The sequence below is a fragment of the Gorilla gorilla genome, chromosome 16, assembly GCF_029281585.2.
Source record: "Gorilla gorilla gorilla isolate KB3781 chromosome 16, NHGRI_mGorGor1-v2.1_pri, whole genome shotgun sequence".
Taxonomy (NCBI): Eukaryota; Metazoa; Chordata; class Mammalia; order Primates; family Hominidae; genus Gorilla; species Gorilla gorilla.
The window spans coordinates 75,052,307-75,066,729 of NC_073240.2; the positions used below are offsets into that span (position 1 = coordinate 75,052,307).

Sequence of the window (14,423 nt, forward strand, 5' to 3'; positions counted from 1 at the left end):
GTGAATTATTTTATTTTATTTTATTTTATTTTATTAGACACAGGGTCTCACTATGTTGAAACCAGGCTGGTCTCGAACTCCTGGGCTCAAGTTATCCTCCCACTTTGGCCTCCCAAAGTGCTGGGATTACAAGTGAGAGGCACCACACCAAGCTAGATGTTTTAAATGTTATTTTTATAACCAATCCTTATTTTTATTTATTCACATGATCATGTCTTCATTATCACTCCTAATGTTGTTTTTTATGTCTCCTCTCTTTTTTTCTGTTAAGATTCCCAAGCTGTGGTCTTTTCAAAAAACACCTAGCTTTTATTTTTATTAATCAACTCTACATCTTTTTCTGTCTAGTTCATTAATTTTTTTTTTTTTTTTTTTTTTTTTTTTTTGAGACTAGTCTTGCTTGGTCACCCAGGCTGGAGTGCAGTGGCGCAATCATAGCTCACTGCAACCTCCACCTTCCAGGTTCAAGCGATTCTCCTGCCTCATTTGGCCTCCCAAGTACCTAGGATTACAGGTGTGCACCTCTACATCCAGCTAATTTTTGTATTTTTAGTAGAGTTGGGCTTTCACCCTGTTGGCCAGGCTGGTCTTGAACTCCTGACCTCAATTGATCCAATCGCCTCAGCCTCCCAAAGTGCTGGGATTATGGGTGTGAGCCACTGCATCCATCTTAGTTCGTTAATCTCTGATTTTTATCTTTACCAGTATTTTTATTTCTACTTTCTTTGGATTTATTTATTTTTCTTTTTTCTAGCTTTTTGAGTTGAGACCTTAGTTAATTTTTTAAACATTTATTGCTTTTGGGTGAATCCATTGGTTATAGATCCCCTGCATATTGTTTTGGATGAATACTGCAAGTTTTACTATGTAATGTTTTAAGTGTTCTTGTAAAAGTTTGCATCTCAGTATGATGATGAAAAAGTTCTGGAGATGGATGGATGGATGATTACACTACAATATGAATGAATGTAATGCCACTGAACTGTACACTTAAAAGTGGTGAAAATGTTATGTTAGGTATATTTTACCACAATGAAAAGTTTGTAATTCTTGTTTGAGTTATCTCTTTAACCCAATAATATTTATATACATATTTAAAACTTTTCAGGATCATTTTGTGGTTGCTGTTGCTGTTGCTCTTGTTTTATTTGACTATTCTTTTTTTTGTTTTGTTTTGTTTTTGTTGTTGTTGTTGTTTTTGACGGAGTCTCGCTCTGCTGCTCAGGCTGGAGTGCAGTGGTGTGATTTTGGCTCACTGCAACCTCCGCCTCCTGGGTTCAAGCAATTCTCCTGCCTCAGCCTCCTAAGTAGCTGGAAGTACAGGAGCGTGCCACCATGCCCAGCTAATTTTTGTATTTCTAGTAGAGTCGGGGTTTCACTCTGTTGGCCAGGCTGATCTCGAACCCCTGACCTCGTGATCCACCCACCTCGGCCTCCCAAAGTGCTGGGATTACAGGCGTGAGCCACTGCACCTGGCCTATTCTTTTTTTAGCCCTAATTTTATTACATGTGATTTGTGAAGGTGTCATGTATGACTTCTGTTTTTTGAGTTTTATTGATTTCTTTTGTAAGCTAGTACATGTTTAATTTTTTTTGAAAATTTTGTGTGTGCTTGAAGAGAATATGTATTTTCCAATTATTGGGTAAGATATTTTAGATTACTTTTAAGATCAAGTTCCTTAATTTTTATCAAACCATTCATATCCTTACTTATTTTCTATCTGGCCTGTGGACTTCTGAGAGGTGTATTAGAAATCTCCTAATTTGATTTGAGATTTGTTTTCTCTTTATATTTCTGTCAAAGCTATATTAGTAGATGCATGAATGTTTGTGCCTATTATACCTTCTTGGTGAACTATCCTATCTTTTAATATGAGTAGCCTCCTTGTTCTTGTTCTTTTTATTGTGTTTTGCCTTGACTTTCTCTTTTTTCATTCCTTTCTTTCTCTTTTTTCTTTTTTTTTGAGACAGGGTCTCACTGTGTCACCCAGGCTGGAGTATAGTGGCACAATCTCAGCTCAGTACAACCTCTGCCTCCCAGGCTCATTTGATCCTCCTGCCTCAACCTCTCAAGTAGTTAGAAGTACAGACATGCACCACCATGCCTGGCTAAATTTTGTTGTGCTTTTTGTAGAGATGAGGTTTCACCATGTTGTCCAGGCTGGTCTTGAACTCCCAGACTCAAGTGATCCTCCCGCCTCAGTCTCCCAAAGTGCTGGGATTACAGGCCTAAGCCACCACACCCGGTCCTGAATTTATTTTTCTAATATTAATATTCTCACTCCCACTTTCTTTTTAAAAATATATTCCTAATATATCTTTTTCTAGTGTTAGAATTCATTTTTAATTAATAATTCTCTAAGGTTTATAATGAGAAAACAGTCCCATACTTTATCTCTGATTCCAGTTCCTAGTGCTTTCCCTTCCACTTTCAGCTTTTTCAGTTTTTTCTGCTGTTTCCTACCATATTAAAAAATAACATGCTTTACTGTTATTTTTTCAATTTTATGTATTACCTATTGACTTCCTATGGAGGTTGAATAAATTCGTTCTTTCACAAAGACACATAAACACTCAACTTTCCTTTCATCCTTCCGATATGATTAAATTGCAACTTTTGCTGAAATGATTGTTCCAATGTTTACATTATAATAATTATGCAAACACAGTTCACAGCTGATCCATGTACTGAATTCTGTTTTTATTTCCTTTCTCATACAACCTTTGTTCTCCTGCGGTTGATAATTACCTTGTTTTTTGTTTTTTTGTTTTTTTATTTGTTATTTTCTTAGTTTCTATTGATATCCTAAAATTTATTGCAGAAGTATAAATTTCCCCTCAATATGTTTTAAAAGTTAGATATTTGATCAGTTTCTTTTTCTTTGTTGGAGACACTCCCAGAGCCCCCCATCCTTCTGCTCCCATCCTGGCTGCTGAAGGCCTGATGCACAGCTGTCATCCTGGGACTTCCGTGCACCATCATCCCTGTTTCCGGATCCTCTGTCTTCCTCTTCTTGGTTTATTCTCTCTTTTTGATGGAGCACATTCTCTAGAGAAGCAAGAGAGGATCTTGATCTTGTGAGGCCTAAAATTATGCAATTATACAGAATCACAAATGGAAAATTAGACATCAAAGAAATGTGGGAAAAGAAATCACAACAAACTGCAGTTTTTGAAAATGGTGACAATTACCACAAACCACAAAATCCAGGAAAGTAGTCGAACATTAAACTACATGACATTGCTTTATAATGATTTTCTCCTGAACTTTTAGTTGTATCTCTGAAGACCTTTGTATCAGCTGACCTTCAATCAAAAGCAGAAGCAGATCCTGCTAGAAGGATATGTTTCTCTCTCTCTGTCTCTCTCTCTCTCTCTCTCTGTCTCTCTCTCTCCCTCTCTTTAAATGGATTTGCTATAGGGCTTCAACATTACACAACTGTGGAAGCTGACTAAGCATGCTTTGTAAGGCTGTTACCTTGCATCTGATGCTGGAGTTTGAAGTCTGCAGGGCAGGCAGGGTGGAAAGGAAGAGGGAAATAAAACTCCAGGGAGAGCAAGAACAAGCTAGAGTCCAAGAACATGAGGTGGAACCTATAAGGACAGAGCAGAACTGTCTCCAACCTTGATGATGTGGGTGTCTTGTGGGAGAAGCTGGTGCCCTGCCTCACAGAGCTTAACACACACCTGGGCCAGGAGTCAGAGAAACTGAAAGAGGATCAGGAGAAGTTGGAGGAGGTACAAGCCCAGCTGCTGCCCCATGCCCAAGAGGTCAGCCAGCAGGTAAGCAACCAAATGGCTGCTGCCTGTCTTCCACCCTCCAAATCACCTTCAAAAATGTCTCTGTGGCTGGGCGCGGTGGCTCACGCTTGTAATCCCAGCACCTTGGGAGGCCGAGGAGGGCGGATTGCTTGAGGTCAGGAGTTTGAGACCAGCCTGGCCAACATGGCGAAACCCTGTCTCTGCTAAAAATACAAAAATCAGCCAGGCATGGTGATGCACACCTGTAGTCCCAGCTACTCAGGAGGCTGAGGCACGAGAATTGCTCGAACCTGGGAGGCGGAGGTTGCAGTGAGCCAAGATCAAGCCCTGCACTCCAGCCTGAGCCACAAAATGGGACTCCATCCCAAAAAAAAAAAAAGAAATATCGTGTGGCCACCCTACTTGTAAACATTCCAGAAAGGCAATTCTGAAAAAAACAGTTCAGCCTAGCCAAGTTAACATAGTACAAAGCCACTGTGCTTCTTCTTAATGGTAATGGTTTGTAATAATTTCCAGAAAGAAAAATAAAAAGACAATTCAGTATTTTCTTCAGCATGTTTGATCAAAATTTGTTTTTTATTATTGGTGATCTTGAAGTTATAATACTATTGCAGTTTTGTGTCCCACAGACATAGGGATTCTGATAAATTCGATTTCATGTGATTCTCACTCAAAAATAAAATAAAAAAAATGTGCCCTGACAATTAATAGTTTTGCTGGACATAGAATTCTAGGTTTGAAACTATTTTCCCTTAGAATGTTGAAGGTGTTGGTCTATGTTGCAATGCTGAATATATTATTGACAGGAGAGACTGCTGGCTTTGACTAAACTTGAATGAGAACTGAGTACTCTCCTCACAAATTTCTGTATCTAATGGGAAGGGTTTTCCCTAGCCAAGCTTTTTGGCTCTGTACATCTCAAAATTTGTTTTTTCTCTACTACCCAGCTGCTTCATTGCCAAATGCCTTAGAACAAGTTCATTTTTGTTTTGTTTTGTTTTTGAGACAAGGTCTTGCTCTGTTGTCCTGGCTGGAGTACAGTGACATGAACACAGCTGACTGCAGCCTCGACCTCCCAGTCTCAAGCAATCCTCCTGCCTCAGCCTTCCAAGTAGCTAGGACTACAGGTGCACGCCACCACACCTACCTAATTTTTGTATTTTTTGTAGAGATGAGGTCTTACTATGTTGTCCAAGCTGGTTTCTTAACGCCTGGCCTCAAGTGATCCTCCCACCTTGGCCTCCCAAAGTGCTGGGATTATAGATGTGAGCCACCATGCCAGCCCAAGTTCATATTGTGATACATTTGACCCTGACCTTTCATGTCACAATGCCTGTGAGTCAGCCCAGTGGACAGCAGGAGTATTCCTAAATGGTCATTTTTACAACAGGACAACTACCACATGGAAGAGAACTGAGGCGCCCCAGTCAAGACAATTACCGACCCCCAGACATGCACGGGGGACATCCTGGAGTCTCCAGCTCTGGCTGAGCTGTCAGCTGACAGCAACCACATGAGTGCTCCCAGCAAGATCAGCAGAAGAACCACACAGATACCAGCCTACAGGACTATGAAAAATGATCAATCATTTTCATCTTAAACCATTAAGTTTTAGAGTGGTTTGTCATGTAGCAATAGATAACTGAACACTTGTAAATCATCTAACTGGATTTTCAAAAACCCAATTTGAATGTCTTTCCTTTAATTTATAACAACTTATTCATAATTTCTTATACTTAATGATATGTTTGGGTTGATTCCTGACACTCTGAGTTTTCTATCGGCCATGCTTTTTTGCTTCCCACCCCCATTTGTGCCCTTTGTTAGATAGGTCAGGTTTTATTTATGGTATTTTTCCTCTTACAGTCAGGAAGTTATAAATCCTATTTCCATTCTTCGGGCTTTTCTATTCAAGAAGCAAAGGAATATATCTGTTTCTTCATCTTTCTTTGGCGATTGGGTGTGCTTCGGGTTTAATTAGGTTGAATTTTACCCATCAGAAGGAAGCTACTGTTTGTGGCCTAGAAAACGATAAAATATAGAGTAAGGCAATCAAAATCACCACAGGAAAGGAGCCCTGTGGGTCTGTCTGTGTGTGGACGTGTGAGCGGATGGTTATTAGAAAATGGTTGAGGAATGCAGCTCATCAGCTGAGGCTCGGTGCTCATCAGCCACCCATCTGACACTCATCAAAAGCATCGGTTGCTGGAGATTGACCAGGTGTCCGCAGTGGCCTGTTTCTTACCCTCTGCTTTGGCTTGGCCAAGGTTTAGGCAGCTTCTCTCTTTCCTCCAGGCTTCTGAGGTCTGCTTTCCTCCAAGCCTGAGCAAGCGTAACAGAAAGTGGATTGTGACCCCTTATCAGCTCCTCCTGGGAATCGGCTGACCCTGCCTTTCCTAGGCACATTCCCGCCAGACCCCACCCCTTGTGTGCCCAGCTCCCCTTCCAAACGTTTGCTTACCTCTGCTTGTCCTCTCTTTACCCTGTGAAAGAAAAAGTTATTTCTGTTTGATTTTGAGACACTCACAGATTTCTGAGATGGGAGAGTTCTCCATATTGCAATCGTCTTTCTAATTAAAGCCTCTCCCTCCCTCTCTAATTCTGGATTTGTTTTTATTTGACAAAATATAGTCACCATTTTCTGGGGATGAAAACTTAGTCAATATCAGAAACCTGACTGCAGTCAGGAATAGAGCTCATTCACCTTTCTTCCCTAGAACTTAGACTGTGCTTGAGGCATAGTGGGTACTTCTTTATGTGTTTTATGAATGAATGAATGAATGAATGAACGAACAGATGCTGAACTCAGGAGACAGAGAAGGAAGCTGGGAGAGCTGGTGTCTGGCCTCTGCTTGCTCCAGGAGCTATGTTCTCCCCGTTCACAGCTATAGCTGCCAGGGATTCTGGAAACACATCCTGCTGCCATGGAAATGAATGCAGTCACAGAGTGGGAACAGTTAAGTTACTTTTCTGAGAGAGTTACATCATTTAGAAGCAGATCTCTAAAAGTCCTTGCTCCTGCAGGAGTTGGTGACTGAGTGGCAGTAATTGTGTTCACATGGTTAACTATGACAGTGTCACATGAAGCTCAAATAATGGGTTGGAAACGCACAAATGATTGCTAGTTGCTTGAGCTCTCTGCTAGCCCTTGCCTTGCTCTCTCCATATTTACTTTCTCCAGCTTGCAACTGGATATACAGACGTGTCTCTGCAGCAGCCTGGCCCACCCTATTGACTGAGGCAGGAAGTTGATCTGTGGGTTGCAGCTGCTCTTGAGGAAGCTGAGTCTACTAAAATCTGTTCACCCTTTCCCTGACACTGCTGCTGAGGCCGGTCCCCATCCCCGGCAGCTTCGCTGGGCCTTGTTTATCTTTTCATCACTCTTGACTGGCTCTGGCCTATTTCTGGATCTCATGTCTGTCCTCTGACAAACCCTGCCTCTCTGCCAGCTTTCTGGAATCTGTCACTCTGAGAGGCATGGGAAAACGACACTGCCCAACAGAACCGGCATCTCACTGTGGCAAAAATAGACTCATCCAAAGCAATCTGGGCACACACGAATGTCCCCAGCACTGAACATCCCCAATCACTGGTTTCCCCCATCTGATTAATTTTTTCCCCATAGAGAGGTTTTGCAAACATTTATGCATCTTTAAGCATTTTAATGATCTGATTTTCTTAATTTTGATGGATTTTTCTTTTTTCTTTACCTAAAAATATCATTTGAATCCATTTTCAGCTGATTATTCCTTTTTTTCTGTTTGTAATAGCAACGAGCTAGAAACAAGGTAATTATCCAACAATAAAAGACATTTTCCCTCCATTTTGTGTGCTCTTTGATGCTCATGCTGCAGGCCGAGGGTCACTTATCTCCTCCCACTGGCCTTATTGCTGGCTAACCCGTGACCCAGTAGCCTAGCCCTCTGTCGTTCCTGGGAATCTCTTCCAACCAGCTGACCTCTGCCTGGTCCTTCTTAGTTTGACAGAGCACCTGTTTGTTCCTAGGGTGCCGAATGGAGCACTGTCCTTCTCCTGGATAACTGATGACAAAGATGCATCTAACCTGCACACGCAACGTGCTCCCTCTTCCATGAATGCTGGTTGCACCCGATGATCTGCGCCTGCTCACTCTACCTGCCTCCCTGCCCAGGGCAGAGAACTGAGGATGTTATGTTAGTGAAATCCTCAGATCACTCACAGGGCAGAACACTCCCCAACTTCTCTCCATCATGTGTCAGGCCCAGAAGCAGTTACAATCATTACAACATCACCTCCCACCTTTCCATCTACACAGTTGAACAGCTGTGCATTAGTCTAGAAAAGTCACCCTGAAAACTGGCTCTAGTTTGGGGAGGTGACATGCTCTTGGTTTGTCCCCAGAGATGTTCTTCTGTTGTCCTTGCAGTGCAGGGAGTAGTACCTCCTGGGCTGTGTGCAGCAGCCCTGCCTGAGGTAGGGGAGTGCTGTTCACTAATATAGATCTGAATCTCACCAGTCTAGGAGGGGACAGGTACTTCTAAGTCAATCAATCAATCAATCAATCAATCAATCAGTCAATCAATCTTTCAAGTTTTCTCATCTTCCAAAAAGACACTAATGCCCAGTTGAAAGTGGTAGCCACTCAATTCACCTGGGCTTATCACACAAACAAACTCTCGTTATCATATTTTTTCCTTGATGCTGTATGAAACTGAGTGAAGTCACATTTCCTGATTCAGAAGTTGCAACTGAAATGGCCCAAGTGGGAACAAAAGGGGAAATTTTGATAACAGATGGGTTGACCCTTTATGGTATAGAGCTGATTCTGAGAACTACTCCAACAAGCATGCATTCTAAGCTCTACCAAGCAATGTGTGGAATCACGGCAACAAAAACATGTTCTCCCTCGCTCTTAAGTATTTTTTATTTGGAAAATGGAGTTTCAAGTTGTTTTCCTGACTTCTATGAGGATTGTGATGAAATTGCAGTATAAAACAAAAGATTGTTGATATTGTGTTCAAATGCAAACTAGACTGCTCATCTATCTGCATATTTGGCAAATGGTGCAAATGTAAATATTGGAAAATTCCATTCAGTCTATAAACTGACCAAAGGAAATTTTAAAAATTTCCTGCTAAACGTCCTGACCCCTCTGTACCTTTTACATAACACTGCTAAAAAGAGATATGATTTGCCCACCTGTGACATTGACAGTTTCATAATGACATTTTTGGTTACTTTTCAGTTTCCTCCAAGCATGCAGAGGCGCTTTATGAGATTTTTGATTTTTATGGAAATGGAAGGAGATAGCCTTCTTAGACATGCCTACAAGATGTCTTGCAGAAAACATGTTAGCATGTTGGCCTACTATAAAATCATATTTTCAAAGTGTAGGATGAGAAGAATGTCCTTCACTACTTTGGAAATGCATTGAGGATGAGAACAGAGAAAAGGATTACTGTAAAATGGAAATTTATATGCCATTTCTCCAAGACTGTTTCATAATCTTTAAAAAAGCTACAGAAAAGGATGAACTAAGTGCATCTAACTCGTTCCATTTAGGTGTAGGTTGTGACAAAAACTCATCTAGTGAACAAATGACTCATTTCTTGGAAATAAGACTGCTTTGAAACTTAAAAAATTATCACTAGGAAAGGACAGCCAAGTTAAACAGGATTTTCTCAATTTCTTTACTAAAACTGTAACTTATTTGGACTCCAGCTTCAATGTCACAAGTTCGAAGTACCTCTCTGCTTTGAAACCATTTTTTCCAGAGAAAAGAGGCTTACCTTATGATGACATCCAATGTGCTTTGAAGTGTTTTAGAATGACAGACATTTTAGACATCGATAGCCTGTGTGATTAATTTATTGCAGCAAAAGAACTGATTGACGAACAGCTGGCCTACCAAAACAAGCCCATAGATACAGGGGATGGACATTTATGGAGAGGTGGAAATTAACTCCTACAAGTCTAAAAACCTGCTGTTGCTAGTAAATAAAAGCCTAGGTACTCCATGCCCTCACACAGTATTATTGAGAAGCTATTTAGCCTTGTGTTACCACATCAGACTGACACTAGAAATCAGTGTAATGTGGACTTGAGAAGAGCAGAGCCGCAGGCCAAAGTGAATGTTATACTTATCTCCATTCAGTTTTATCATTGCATAAAAGAAAGGATGGGTGTCCTAAATGCCACAGGCAATTCAGAGAACTATTATTAGGACAGGAAGCTGAAAGAATAAAAGGCATCTTACTGTAGCATGGGACAGAAGGAAACTGACATTAAGGCATCTTACTTTAGCATGGGACAGGAGGAAACTGACATTTTTAAAAAATCAAATATATGAAATACCTGTTTCATCATTCCTATTCTATTTTCATTTTCCTTTTTAATTTTTTGCCTTCCTTTTTTTTATTCTTTTCCAACTTTTAAGTTCAGGGGTTCATGTGCAGGATGTTCAGGTTTGTTACACAGGTAAACATTTGTCATGGTGGTTTGCTGCACTGATCATCCCATCATCTCAGTATTAAGCCAGCCCAGCATCTATTAGCTATTCTTCCTGATGTTCTCCTTTCTCCCACCCCCTACCCTCTGACAGGCCCCATTGTGTGTTGTTCCCCCAGTTTCCATGTGTTCCCATCATTCAGCTCCCACTTATAAGTGAGAACATGCAGTGTTTGGTTTTCTGCTCCTGTGTTAGTTTGCTGAGGATAATGGCTTCCAGTACCATCCATGACCCTGCAAAGGACATGATCTCGTTCCTTTTTATGGCTGCATAGTATTCCATGGTCTATATGTGCCACATTTTCTTTATCCAGTCTATCATTGATGGGTATTTAGGTTGATTCCATGTCTTTGCTATTGTGAATAGTTACGTTTTCCTTTTTAGAAGTCTTATGTTTATATATCTTAATAATATAAAATAAATAGCCTATAAACCTTGAATATTCAATAAGGACTTTTAAAAAGTTAAAAACAAATTGCCATATACGAGGATAAAAACAGTGTAAAAATATTGTTTTATTTTTTCACACATATTTAATTGGTCTTACTATTAATTGTCACTACTTGTTATTAAGTAGTCCTATTGTCTGGTTTAAATAACATTTATATAACAGAAAGGTAAATAAATCAGAATATATAATTTCAAATAAGCACCTGTCTTCCATATTTTATGGTAATATTTTAAAAGCAATGGCACATCCGTGTATAATTATTTATTATATATGGTATTATGGCTTTTGTATTGGTCTGGCATGGCATGGCATGGCTGTGTCCTGGGTTGTCTTTCTAAAATATTGGTGATCCTGTCTGTCACTTGCATCATGTTTCTTTTTTCTTCATCTTCTTCTTCTTTTATTTTTGAGATGGAGTCTCTCTCTGAGCCCAGGTTGGAGTGCAATGGCGCAATCTCGGCTCACTGCAACCTCCGCCTCCGAGGTTTAAGCAATTCTCCTGCCTCAGCCTCCCAAGTAGCTGGGATTACAAACATCCCCCACTATTCCTGGCTAATTTTTGTATTTTTAGTAGAGACAGGGTTTTGTCATATTGGCCAGGCTGGTCTCAAACTCCTGACCTCAGGTGATCCACCCACCTCGGCCTTCCAAAGTGCTGGGATTACAGGTGTGAGCCACCACGCCTGGCCTGGCATCATGTATCTATGGTTCCGTCCACGTGGCTGTCGTGCATATCAGTAGCTCAATCCTTTAGACTGCTGAGTGGTGTTCCATTGTATGGATACAATGAGCCCCTGGTGGTGGTGGTGGTGGTGTTTTTATCCATTCACTAGCTGATGGATATTTGGGTTGTTTCCAGTTCTTGGTGATTATAAACATGTGCATAAAGGTTCTTGTGTGCACATTTTTATTTTTCTTGAGTAACTGCCTAAGTGCAGAATTCATGGGTTATATTATGAATGTATGTTTTACTATGTGAGGAACTCCCAATTATCTTCCCAAGTGGCTGAACCATTTTTGCATTCCCACCAGCAGTGTATGAGCTGCTTTGCATGCTAGTTAGCACTTGATAATTTCAGTTTCATTTTTAAAAATTTTCAGCTATTCTAATAGATGTGTAGTGGTATTTTCTTATTTTAAAATTTTATAGCAGTCATTTTGATTGGCATTCACAACTGCCTCAGAGGGAACCAAGACAAAAAGAAAACATAAAGAAAGAAAATTCTGCCTGTGGAGCAGAAGAATGGGAACAGGTGCGGAAAGGGTCCCAGGAATGGGTGTGACATTGAGCATATTCTGGGTAAAAAATCAGCTTTGGCTGAGAAAAAGTGCCCCAGGGAGGTGGGGGTTATGTCAACCAGACTGCCCCCTCTCCCAGAGCTCAGATCCAGGGCTCTGAGAGTCCTCAGGTCTTCGTGTCTCAAGAGGAAAGAAGGAGTTGGGGTGGGGGAAGGGCAGAAAGAGTTCTGCCCTTTATTATTTATTATTTATTTATTTATTTGAGACAGGGTCTTGCTCTGTTGCCCAGGCTGGAGTGCAGAGAGAGACATGATCATGGCTCACTGCAGCCTGAAACTCCCTGGCTCAATCGATCCTCCCACCTCAGCCTCCTAAGTAGCTGGGACTACAGGCATGTGCCACCACGCCCAGCAAATTTTTTATTTTTTGTAGAGATGGGCTTTTGCCATGTTGCCTAGACCAATCTTGAACTCCTAGGCTCGAGCAATCCTCCTGCCTCAGCCTCCCAAAGTACTGGGATTACAGGTGTGAGCCACCACACCTGACCCAGAAAGCTTATTTTTGATGGGCAGTGTCCACGTCACCATACTGTGAGCTCCATGAAGGCAACCCATCGTCACTCTTGTCCCCTGCTCTGTTCCCACACCTGGCTCACTGCCTGTTTCATGGTTGGAGCCCAGGAGGTACTTATGGAGTGGATGGAATAATGAATATTTCTAGACCGCTGAAGCTGCTTTAGTGAACGTCACACAGAACAGTGACTGCACTCTTTCTGCCAGTCTAGTGAAAGCCCCCTTTGCTTGCCCTAGGCCCAGTTTATGGCCCATCTTGTCATTTCTTCACCACCTCTCACACCTGTTCACTTTACTACCCCTTCCCTCATCACTGCTTCTTCTCTGGGCTGTTGACATAGCCTCCTTACAACTCTCACAGCCTCCCCCAGTCCTCTTCTGTCCCCCAGTTTCTAATCTGTCTTATCTTTGCCAGATGTTGGATTCATAAGCCTTGCTCTTATCCTGACCTGTCACATCAAAGCCCCTGTACTGGCTCTTGATATCCACAAAAGAAGAGCCAACAGGAAACTGGCCCCAGCTCCCTTCCTATATCCCAGCTCCCACTGGCCCTCTGGAGGGTTCTTGATTTTGGTCAAAGTCTACCTGCATGTTTGTTGTTGTTTTTTGTTTGTTTGTTTGTTTGTTTTTTGAGACAGAATCTCGCCCAGATGCCCAGGCTGGATTGCAATGGCACGATCTTGGCTCACAGCAACCTCCACCTCCCAGGTTCAAGCGATTCTTCTGCCTCAGCCTCCTGTGTAGCTAGGATTACAGGTGTAACCACACCCTGATAACTTTTTGTATCTTTAGTAGAGACGGGGTTTCACCATGTTGGCCAGGCTGGTCTTGAACTCCTGACCTCATGATCCGCCCGTCTCGGCCTCCCAAAGTGCTGGGATTACAGGCATGAGCCACTGCGCCCAGCTGCCTTCATGTTTTTAAAACTGCCCTTTCCTGCTGAAACCGAACCTATCCTGTCTGCATGGCCTCTCAAAAGAACGAAAGAACCAGGGCTTCGGGATCAGAGAGACGTGGGTTCAAACTCTAGTCACCTATTTCCTAACCAAGGGGACATTGAAAAATTCCTTAACCTGAGTCTCAGTGCTCTTTTCTCTAGAATGGGCAATAAAAAGTACCTACCTTTACTTGGGAGGCTAAGACAGGAGGATCCTTTGGGTCCAGGAAGTTGAGGCTGCAGTGAGCTATGAAGCGCCACTATGCTCCAACCTGAGTGACAAAGGGAGACCTCATCTCTAAAACAAAACAAAACAAAAAAGTACCTACCCTGGGTTTGTGTAAGGAGATGGTATGTATAAAGGGGGCCTGGCATATACTAACAATGTAGGAATTTAAAACATAGTAGATATGATTTTTGGTAATTCCTGCCTAAAGAAAAAAAGGCTAAAAATAAGGGTATAATTAATTAATTGTTTTCTAATTCTTTCCCAGCCGTAACACTGGAGGTTGCTTCCCTAGGGAGGGAATTACCTGGGTAGAGATTAAGTGTGGGTGCTGCTGCCCCCAGCCTAATGGGTCACATGCCCTAAAGAGAAGCTGGTCAGTCACAATGCTTCCTCCAGCTCCTCTCTACCTTGGGATAGAGGCCTCATGGGTTAAAAGACCAACCAAACAACAACAGGACACAACAGAGAAAATAGCCAGTGAGGGAGAACTTTTTCATCCTTTCCCACAGACATATGGGGTCATTTCATGTGTGAACATCATGAAGGAGGAAGACAAAGACAAACAGAAAGTGGTCCTACTAACTGGGTGCTCCCTGAGGGAGAGGCATGAGCCTGATGATGATTGGAGATTGCTATGGTTTGTATAATAGTGTCTCCTCTGAAATTCATGTTGAAACAGAATCCCCCGTGCAACAGTATTAAGAAGTGTGGTCTTGAGGTCATGATTGAGTCACGAGGGCTCCATA

General features: G+C 41.8%; 1 long non-coding RNA gene across 1 annotated transcript; it reads right to left on the reverse strand.

The window, feature by feature from the left end:
- Positions 1-2,682: 2,682 nt before the first annotated feature.
- LOC109023411 (uncharacterized) lies at positions 2,683-5,050 on the reverse strand. The gene is made up of 2 exons (XR_002002796.3): positions 4,910-5,050; positions 2,683-3,085 (listed from the first exon to the last, which is right to left on the reverse strand). It is a non-coding gene; the product is annotated as an uncharacterized lncRNA (long non-coding RNA).
- Positions 5,051-14,423: the final 9,373 nt, after the last annotated feature.